Below are 10768 nucleotides of genomic sequence, written 5' to 3'. Positions count from 1 at the left end.
CAGGGACTAAGTATTTTTAATATTGCTTTTTTATACAGTCCTTCCATTTCGTGCTGAGAAATTGTGCCAACTCAGAGGTTTATGACTCAAGGATGTGATCATCCTGAAGGGATGGCTCGCCCTATGGAAGGGCTAAATTCTTGGAATAACACAAAAACAAAAACTTTGTCTTCCTCGTAAAACAGTGCCATTTCCATAGGCCTTAGTGGCATCCTGACATTGTATTGTATATCGTTTCAGTTCCTCAATTCATATGATATTTTTTTCAATAAATAGTTTACAAAACAGCCAGAGGACATAGTCTAGAATTCACACCCATCTTTTTGAGATGATGGTTTTATTATTTAGAGGATCAAAACGAGAATCTTATTCCATTGCCATTTCTCTTTTGAAAACATAGATGTTACTAAGGGTAGGAGCAAAGTATTGCTTTGATATTATTCTTTCTTTCTTTTTTTAATTAATTTATTTATTTTGAGAAGAGAGAAAGAACAAGCAGTGTGATCAGGGGAAGGGCAGAGAGAGAGGTAGAGAATCCTAAGCAGACCCCGCGTTGTCAGCGCAGAGCCTGGCACAGGGCTGAATCTCACGAACCATGAGATCATGACCTGAGTAAAATCAAGAGTCACTCACGGAGTATCTGACTTTGGGCGTCTGACTTTGACTTGGGTCATGATCTCGCAGTTCATGAGGTCGAGCCCCGTGTCAGGCTCTGTGCTGACAACTCAGAGCCTGGAGCCTGCTTTGGATTCTGTGTGTCCCCCTCTCTCTCTCTGTTCCTCCCCTGTTCGCGCTCTCTCTCTCTCTCTCTCAAAAATGAATAAACAGTAAAAAAAAAAGTCATTAACTTAACCAACTGAGCCACCCAGGCGCCCCAATATATCCTTTATTTTTTAATCAAACCATGAGAGCTGGCGTGCGTCATGCGTATTGAGTATGTTCACTGGGCTGAATGTAATCATGTTGATGGTATTGTTAACGCTTACACCAGTAGATGGCACTCTGGTTCAAACTGAAACTAAGCTTCCAGTTGTCCCGCAGTAACCTATATTGAGCTCTGTGAAGAAGACATTGTACTAGTCAGCCAGGATGTACCCAAGTGAAAATGTGTGGCAACACAGAAGTACCTCAAAATCACATTTGCAAACTTCTTTAGGAAAGTGGATGTGTACCAGGATATAGAGTGATCAGAATGCTATAATTAGAGGGATTAGCTGAGAATTCTTTTGTGGAAGAGCTTCCTTACGTAGAGTGTTTTTGAATGGGTGGAAGGGACAGGAGGCAGCAAGCAGCAGACATGCCAGGTGGGAAGAGTGGCCTGTAGAGGTCAAAGAAGTGGTGTGAAAAATATGAGACATTTGGGGTCTACTGTGAGAAAGTTACCTGATGCAGACTTAAAGTCACTAGCTAATCTTCATATCATGGGAAGAAAGCCATGAGACAAGGCTTGGGGGTGGGGGGGAGGTTGCCAAGAGCAAGAGAAACACTCAGCTTTGCAAAAATAAACAGGCAACTAAAACATGCCCAGCCAAAGTTATGCATTGTATTGCATTTTCACTTTTGATTGTTTATCACAGTAAATAAAATTCAAATCAGCTAGCTAAGCCAGTATCTTCAACTTCTGGTTTTATATACATGTAATAACTTATGTTTATATTTTATATTAAGTAATCCTGGAATTGGGAGAACTTGTACTAGTAAACGTTGAGTTTTCCACCTACATATAGAACTCCGTGTGTCTCCAGCATGTCCAAAGAGCCATCCGTTAGACGGTAATTTTTTTTAATCTTCTTAATTTCCTAACTTTCGCCATCTCTTTCTGCAAATTTTTGTATCGTTTCTTTATTTTGCCTAGGCTTAGGATAACAAGAAGGTCAGAGTATGGAGAGAGAAATGTATTTGTGATTGGGATTTAGCTTGTGTTTATTTTTAGAGCATTTGAGGCAATGGAGGAATCTTAATTGGCATTGTACTTTCTAATGCAAATTGATGGTTAAAGCAGGAAGGAGGTGTTTTAAATAATTCAGCAGAAACTGCACCAAACCAACAGTTAGTTAAAATCTCTTTCAGTTTTCAAGTATAGAAAACCATTAATGGGAACTATGTTGTTTAATCTACAGAAAGTGTTTTCCATTCACCATATGTTACCAGGACTATAACTAAAATAGTAATTCATTATGAGGATGAGTCTTTAAAATGCTGTGCTGAGGCCCTGGGTTCTGGAACCACTGGCTGGGTCAACACTTTGTGGCTTTAAACAGGGATATGCCTTGGGTAAGAGAAAGAGAATGAGGTTCATTAATTCTTGATGTGCTTTAAACACAGAAACACTGTACTTTTTTCTATTTCTTAGATGGGGAAAACCATCCTTAAACAAATAGGGTAAATACTCTGATTGGTTAGTTCTCCTCAAAACTAGTAATGTCTCCCTCTCAGTGTGAGTGAATGGATGCTCCCTACAAGCTGTCATTGGGACAGGGGCTTGCAGTTTGCTTAAGAGAGAGGTTTCCATGTGGTCCCTGCTATGGTCACCATTCTAATCGATAGAACCAGTTTGCAAGAGGACTAGGTGAAGTTAAGCATGCAGTCTGGTGGCAAAGAGTAGAGGAAATGTAGCTGTCATGCTGGAGGTCATGACCAAACCCTTGTTAGCCTGCTGCTCTCTCTGGCTCAGACAGTCTCAGTCTGAGTTTCTCAGTATTTTCGCCATTGCACTTCTGGTGTGCTGGCCTTGGGATCTGAAGATAGTCCTTGGGCCATATTCCTTGATGCGAAAAATGCATGTCCTGTTCAAGAAAGTTGTGTGACTGGAGGGAGGTGTGGAGCTGAGTCAAGTGGGCTGAGTGGTAAAAAACTAACCTAGAAAAATAGGGAGAAAGAGTGTTTCATTGAGGAGGGCCTTGAACACCGAGGACTTGGGTCTTTTAGAAGAACGTTTGGGTTGGAGGCCACACACACACTCTTACATTTAGTCCCAGTCGTTTATGACATATTTTCCAAAGCAGTTGCAACTTAAATTTTTTATTTCCAACCATAAGCCATGAAAAGAATCTTATAGCCCCTAAAATATTCATGTTATTGCTGCTGCATGTTCACGCTGGAATTTGAGGGCTTGCCTTCAGCTATACCTTAGCATAAAAGAAATCGTAGTAAAAATAATTGGCATAAAGCCATCAACTTGCTCATTTGCTCTCTTTCACTGTAAGACAATAAAGGAATTAAATGATGTCTCATTTGGCTTTACACATTTGCATACTTAAATGTTTGGATACTTCCCTGCTAAGTAAATTGAGTCTGATCAGACAAGCTAGGAGTGAGTGAATACTTAGAATTTTCAAATGGATTAATTCTTTCTGACTGCGGATTACTAGTAATATTTTTAACTACTATACTGTATCAATGACATATTGTTTAATGGATGAAGCAGGCTAACAAAGCTGTATGCTACTTGTGAGGAAAAAATTACATACTCACCACATATGGGTTTTTTTCTAGATACATGTAATATGGTAATACACACACAAAGACACACACACATATAAAAACCAGTATATCACTATCTGTGAATACAAATTAAGTCATTTTAACATTTAAATGGCCAAACTACAATGGCCCTGAGCCCTTTCCTGCTTGATTATCCAGTCTTTTTAAAGAGTCCCCTTCCCAAAATATTTCTAAGGGTCCCAGGGTAGTTCACATGCATTAAAAAATATTAGTCTCAGGCCCAATGACTCCATTAATGTGAAACCTCCATCTATAATTCTGGTAAACTTGAGGTTTACTCACACAAATTAAGAACTATGAAAAAAAAAAGTGATTCCAATATAATTACTTATTCCTGCCAAACACAGCAGTGAGCTTCCTTGTTTTGTTCAGGAAAATAGCGATTTGGGGGTGATAGTAAAGTGTTCCCTCTTCTTTGTGTTTTCCACCATCCAAGATGTCCTAAAGCAAAGCAGTTTGGTGACCAAGTGTTACAGTTCATGAAAAGTATGCACACACACACACACACACACACACACACACACTCCCACTCTCACGTACATACACACATTACCTTTCTGTGGGTTATCAGCCATCCACTGGGCCTAAACTGGAGCAACTTTCTTTAATTTTCCTTCCACTGGGAGGAAGCATTCAGCCAAACCTCAAGCATTTTCTTCCTTCATTCTCTGCTTCCACTCTTCTTACAACTGTAAATAAAATACATGTCTCTATAAGAATAAGTTATCAGCATAATATAACCATATTGAACACAGAAGGGAAAAAATTCCCTCCCCCACCACCCAGCTCATGCCCAATCTTTTATCGACACTTATTTTACTCTGGATTAGGAAATTTTAAGTCCATATAGCCGACTTTTGTTCAGATTTTTAAAAAATCAAATATGAAAAAGATTTAATAACAAAACTGAGACTTTGGGTCTATCCACCTATCTACCATGTACCTATGATCTTTAAGAGAGAATATACTACTTCTTTTTCAAGCACATATGAAACATTTCTACCAATAAGCAATGTAATAGGAAACAGAGAAAGCCACAAGAAATTCCAAAGAATCAAGTGATATATTACCCGACAGTATGTGATAAAATTAGTATAGAAAGAAATCAGTAACAAGACAAAAAATTTTTTAATGTACACGCCTGGAAATTAAAAACTACACAAACCCTTTGGTTAAAAAGGAAACTTAGGAGCACCTGGCTGGCTCAGCCAGAAAAGCATGTGACTCTTGATCGCAGGGTGGTGAGTTCAAGCCCCCACTTTGGGTGTAGGGATTACTTAAATAAACTTTAAAAAAAAAAGGAAATTTAAAAAAAAGAGAGAGAGAGGCAAACCATAAAACAGACTCTTAACTGTAGAGAACAAACTGAGGGTTGCCAGAGGGGAGGTGGGTAAGGGGATGGACTAAATGAGTGATGGGTATTGAGGAGGGCACTTGTGATAAGCACTGGGTGTTGTATGTAAGTGACGAATCACTAAATTATACTCCTGAAACTAATATTACACTACCTGTTAATTAAGTGGAATTAAATTTTTTTTAACGTTTATTCATTTTTTGAGAAACAGATAGAAACAGAGCATGAGCGGGGAAGGGGTAGAGAGAGAGGGAGACACAGAATCCGAAGCAGGCTCCAGGCTCTGAGCTGACAGAGCCCTAACGCAGGGCTTGAACTCACAAACTGCGAGATCATGATATGAGCCGAAGTTGGACACTCAACCGACTGAGCCACCCAGGTGCCCCAATTAAGTGGAATTTAAATAAAAACTTGAAACAACAACAAAAAATAAATCTTAAAATTAAATGGTATTAAAAATGTACCAGTCAAAATCACTACTTAGAAGGAAATTTATAGATTTAAAAAACATACCAGAAAACAAGAAAGACTTAAAACTAATGAGCTAAATGCTCACCTCAGTAAGTTGAAAATGAACAACATGGGGCGCCTGGGTGGCGCAGTCGGTTAAGCGTCCGACTTCAGCCAGGTCACGATCTCGCGGTCCGTGAGTTCGAGCCCCGCGTCAGGCTCTGGGCTGATGGCTCGGAGCCTGGAGCCTGTTTCCGATTCTGTGTCTCCCTCTCTCTCTGCCCCTCCCCTGTTCATGCTCTGTCTCTCTCTGTCCCAAAAATAAATAAACGTTGAAAAAAAAAATTTTTTTAAAAAAAATAAAAAAAGAAAAAAAGAAAAAAAGAAAATGAACAACAGAGAAAGCCCAAAGAAATATGAAGGAAAGAAGTCATAAACATGATAAATCAATAAAATACTGAAAAATAACAACACTCCAAACTAGAGAAATTTAGCTAACGCAAGACCTGAAATTTTTTTCAGATCAATAAAATAGACAAGCTTCAGGCAAGAATGATAAGGAGGGAAAAGATGAGAGAGAGAAATTGCAAATAAGCAAAACACAGAAAGAAATTAGAAATTTGAAATTACACAGATGCATGTATACACACACCAATGTATCTGAACACTTAAGTGTCTACAAAAGTATACAAACGCCAGGGGTGCCTGGTTGGCTCAGTCAGTTAAGGGTCCCACTTCGGCTCAGGTCATGATCTCGCGGTTTGTGAGTTTGAGCCCCACTCTGGGCTCTGTGCTGACAGCTCAGAGCCTGGAGCCTGCTTCAGATCCTGTGTCTCCCTCTGTCTCTGCCCTTCCCCTGCTCACACTCTCTCTGTCTCTGTCTTTCAATAATAAATAAAGGTTAAAAAAAAGTATACAAACCCCAAAACGATGCAAGATGAAATCTAAAATGTAAATAGACTAGTCAAATAAAAAAAATAATAAAAGAATTCACCTTTGCATAAAAAGAATAAAAATTCTCCAACCCCAGACAATTATATAAGTAAATTCTACCAAATTCTTAGAAATGTATATGATTTCTCCCATATGCAAGTTGTTACAGAAAGTAGAAAAAGTGAGAAAGTTACCCAACTCACTTTATGAAGTCTGTATAACCTGGATTCCCATACAAAATATAGTAGTAGAAGAAAATTATACCCATTTCATATGTGGAAATGAATGTAAAATCTAAACAAAAAATCTAACTGAACCTACCAGTGTTTTTAAAAAATAATATAATAAAATAAAATTTATCCCAGGATGAAGAATGGTTTTATAACAGAAAATCTGTCCATGTAAATCATCATATTAATGAGCTAAAAAGGAAAAAATTACATAACCATCCCAGAGAAGCTTAAAAAGAATTTGAAAAAACTGAACAACTATTTGTAATATAAAAATATAAACTCTCAAATAACTAAAAACAGAAGGGAACTTCTGGAATGTATTAAAGGCTCTAGATGGCCACCCACAGCAAACACCACACTTATAAGGGAAACTTTAAATGCAGCCATTTTGAAATAAAAAAACCAGGCAAGAAAACAGTCATCACCACTCTTTTGGAAGTCCTGGCCAATGTAATGACACAGAAAAAGAAACTGGAAGTGAAAGTATGGTAAAGGAAAAGACTTTATTGTATCACTATTTGCTGCAACATGATTACCTACATGGAAAACTTTCAGAATTAACAGCCTATCAGAATAAGAGAGCTAGTGTTTTCATTACAATAACAGTCTTTTCTTAATTTTTTAATATTTATTTATTTTTGGGAGAGAGAGAGAGAGAGAGTGCAAGTGGGGGAGGAGCAGAGAGAGAGGGAGACACAGAATCTGAAGCAGGCTCCAGGCTCTGAGCTGTCAGCACAGAGCCCTACATGGGACTCAAACTCACGAACCTGTAAGATCATGACTTGAGCTGAAGTTGGATGGTCAACTGACTGAGCCACCCAGGAGCCCCTCATTACACTTACAATTAAAGAGAAAATATAATTTGAAAACAACATCACTCACAGAAACAGCAATTATATAAAGTCTAAGAATGAAATAATAAAGTATGCATAAGACTTCTATGGAGAAAAATCTAAAGCTTTATATCTTTAAAAGGGTAAAAAAGAAAGAATCTGAATAAAGAACTGACTAAAGATTTTTTATGTTAATGGATGAAATGACTTACTTGTTTTAAAGTAACAGTTCTCCCCAAATGAATCCATAAACGCAAAGGACACTTACCCTATTAGAAATAAGAGCTATCATAAAGCATTGTGCTAATGCTGTAGAAATAGTCAAACAGAACAATGGAACAAAATAGAGTCCTCCGAATATACCCACTGACATATGGGTACTTGATAAATGAAAAAGGTGATATCTCATGTCAGTGGGAAGAAGTAGATTCTTTAGTAGATGGAGTCGGGTAACTTTCTTGACATTTGGAGAAAAACAAATGTAGATCCTTTACACCATACACACCATACACAAAAGTGAACTTCAGATCAACGAGTCCTAAATATAAAAGATTAAAATTATACAGCCAAGGGGCACCTGGGTTGGCTCAGTTAAGCGTCCATCTCATGATTTTGGCTCAGTTCATAATCTCATGGTTTATGAGTTCAAGCCCCATGTTCAGCTCTGTGCTAACAGTGCAGAGCCTGCTTGGGATTCTCTCTCTCTCCCACTCCCCGCCTCTCCTCCAGGAGCTCTCTTTCTCTCTCAAAAATAAATAAACAAACTAGAGTATTTTTCTATTCAATGAAGAATGCTATGGATACAATTAACAAGTGACACCTTGGGAAAAGATGTTTGCAATGATTAAACAAACCAAGAGATTAATATCCCTTGGAATTAATATCACAAGGAATACTTACAAATAAATAAGATAAGAAAGAAAGCCTAGCAGAACAAAAAAGAATACAAATGAGGAGTTCACATAAAGGGAAATCTGAACAGTTATAAGACCATTGAAGAGATATTCAACCACATTAGCAGTCAGAGAAATAGATATTAAAATGAGATGTCATTTGATGTACACAAATTTGGTAAAAATTATAAAGTCAGAAAATACCACGTTTGGTGAGGATGAAGGGACACGTACTTTCATGTACTATGAGTGGAAGCATAAACTGTGTAGCTATTTTTAAGAGCAATCTGCCAATAATTGGTAAGCCAAAGATTTGTAAACTCATATTCACAACCCTAGTCTTCATTACATATCCTAAAGAAATTCCTACCCAGATAGATCCATAAGGGAACATATATGAGGATGTTTATTGCTGTGCTGTCTTTTCTAGAGAGCAGTCAACCTTGAATTGTTCAACTTCAGGGGAAAGGATCAGAAAATGTGACTAGATTCTGTGGGATATTACGCACGAGTAGGAAGCAATAAATTAAATACACATAGAGCCACAATATAGATCATAAAACATGGTGTTGAATGAAAAAAAGTTACACCACAATACCCTTTGTGTGAATTAACACATACATGTACAAAAGAGCACAGCATATGTTATAGGCATACATAAATATCTGAGGACATCTGCCAAATCCATCAGAGTGGATGCCTCTGTGGGGAGGAAGGAATGAGTGCACAGGGATCATGACTGAAGGGGAAAAATGAAATAAAATAAAAATAAAATATAATGAAATAAATGAGGGGCTATGTTGACCCATGTCAACAACAAGGGTGCCATGAAACAGAGATGTGATTAACTCAGCCTCTGGCACCTGATGGTGCACGTCACAAGCAGATCCTAGAAAGGAAGAAAGCGAGAGTGCAAAGCACTGACCTTGCCTGAGACAAACCTCTACTCCCTCATAGTTGAAAGGTGTCAGGAATTCCTCAACCTCCCCATAACTTACAAAATAAAGAAAGGACCCAAGGTCCTCAGCAATACATTCAAATCTTCTCATCATCTGACCCTTGCCTCCTTTAACCTAGTTGAACTTTTCTATCCACTTGTCCCCTACAAAGGCACTAGACTGTTTCACTCTCCTGGGTCTTTGCACCTGCTACTGCCACTGCTTGGATGTTTCCCTCCACCCCCCACACTTGTCTAGTTGCAAACTCATCCTCATTCAACATGGCCCCCTCTACAAACACCTTCCTTGGCCTTTCTCTTCCTTCATCTGCTCTTCCCCTATACATACATCAATCAGGACACTCATCACATGGCATTGCAATTACTTGTCCACATATCTCTCTTCTAATTAGGTCACAAGTCTCTTGAGGACATGGTTCTGTCTTGTTTTGGCACCCAGAACATGCCTAGAACACACAACCTTCCTATAACCATTAATTGAATAAATGAGAGCATGCTCAGTCATGAGAATTTATAGAGATTTTAAGTGAGTGTCCATCTTTGTGTCTTGGGAAGTTCTTAATGAAGTGCTGGGAAAACACCAATATGTAGTGTTGTAGAGACTGGAGCAGTGAGAGGGGAAGGATTGTGAAGCTAAAGATCTGAGGAATTCCAAGTTAAATCAATGATCCTGCTGCCCCCGCCCCTCCTTTTTGCAGAATTGATCCCAACCACTATAAATAGCAGCGGGCCCTGCATCAGGAGCTACACTTCCTTGCATCTCTGACCTGTTGACTCCCCCATAGTGGAGTGCTGCTGTGATTGCCATTAGCATTTTTCTACTGATGAGACAAGACACAGGAACTTAAAACTGTAGGGAAAAACCAAGTACATGGTTAAGTAAGCCGTTGGAAGAATTGCGGGGTGGATGCAAGCTGGGCTTATGCATTGGGCATATGGAAGCTGTGGTTGCACTCACTCCTCATCTCAGAACTTATCCAAGACATGTGGATTCAGGGAAGTCACCATTTTGAAACATATTCACAAATTTGCTTAAGAACTAATCCTGACGTAAGTTCCTGCAGCTGCTTTTGGAATATACCCTCGTTGAGTTCCAGCTAGAATTTAGATCTGCTATCTATTTTGCAGATTTGTGAGAAGGATTAAATTGGACAATATTTATAAAGCTTCTTTCTATTTCCTGGTGCACAGTGAGTACTTGGCAAGTTAGACTGCCCCTCAAATGCTGCCCATGAAAAACTAAATGTATTAATGGGAAAAAATTATTTGAAGCAACAAGTGCCTTATAGATTCTGATTATATTTCTTTACATGCTCTCCCTCTCCCTCCCATCCTGCCACCTTCCCTTAGTCTTGCAACTTTATTCTCATCAAACTTAAACTTGATATTCTGATATGCAGGTTTTGAGCTGCCTCATTGTTTAGATTAAGCAGGTATGACTTCTGGGACTCTGGTCTTTCAGTGCAGCTTCCATTCCCAACCGCCCTTCTTTTGATATTATCTCCATTAGAATCAGTCAAGTCCCAGGCTACCCAAACCCTCACCTTAGACTTTAAAGATAGTGGCTTGCGGAGCCAACATATTTACACCCATTAGGTGAGCATCACATT

Source organism: Lynx rufus, unplaced genomic scaffold (genome assembly GCF_022079265.1).
Source record: "Lynx rufus isolate CCGP_SWC_20201006 ecotype Redwood Valley unplaced genomic scaffold, mLynRuf1.p SCAF_13, whole genome shotgun sequence".
NCBI classification, from domain to species: domain Eukaryota; kingdom Metazoa; phylum Chordata; class Mammalia; order Carnivora; family Felidae; genus Lynx; species Lynx rufus.
Note: the sequence above shows the minus strand (reverse complement) of the source record.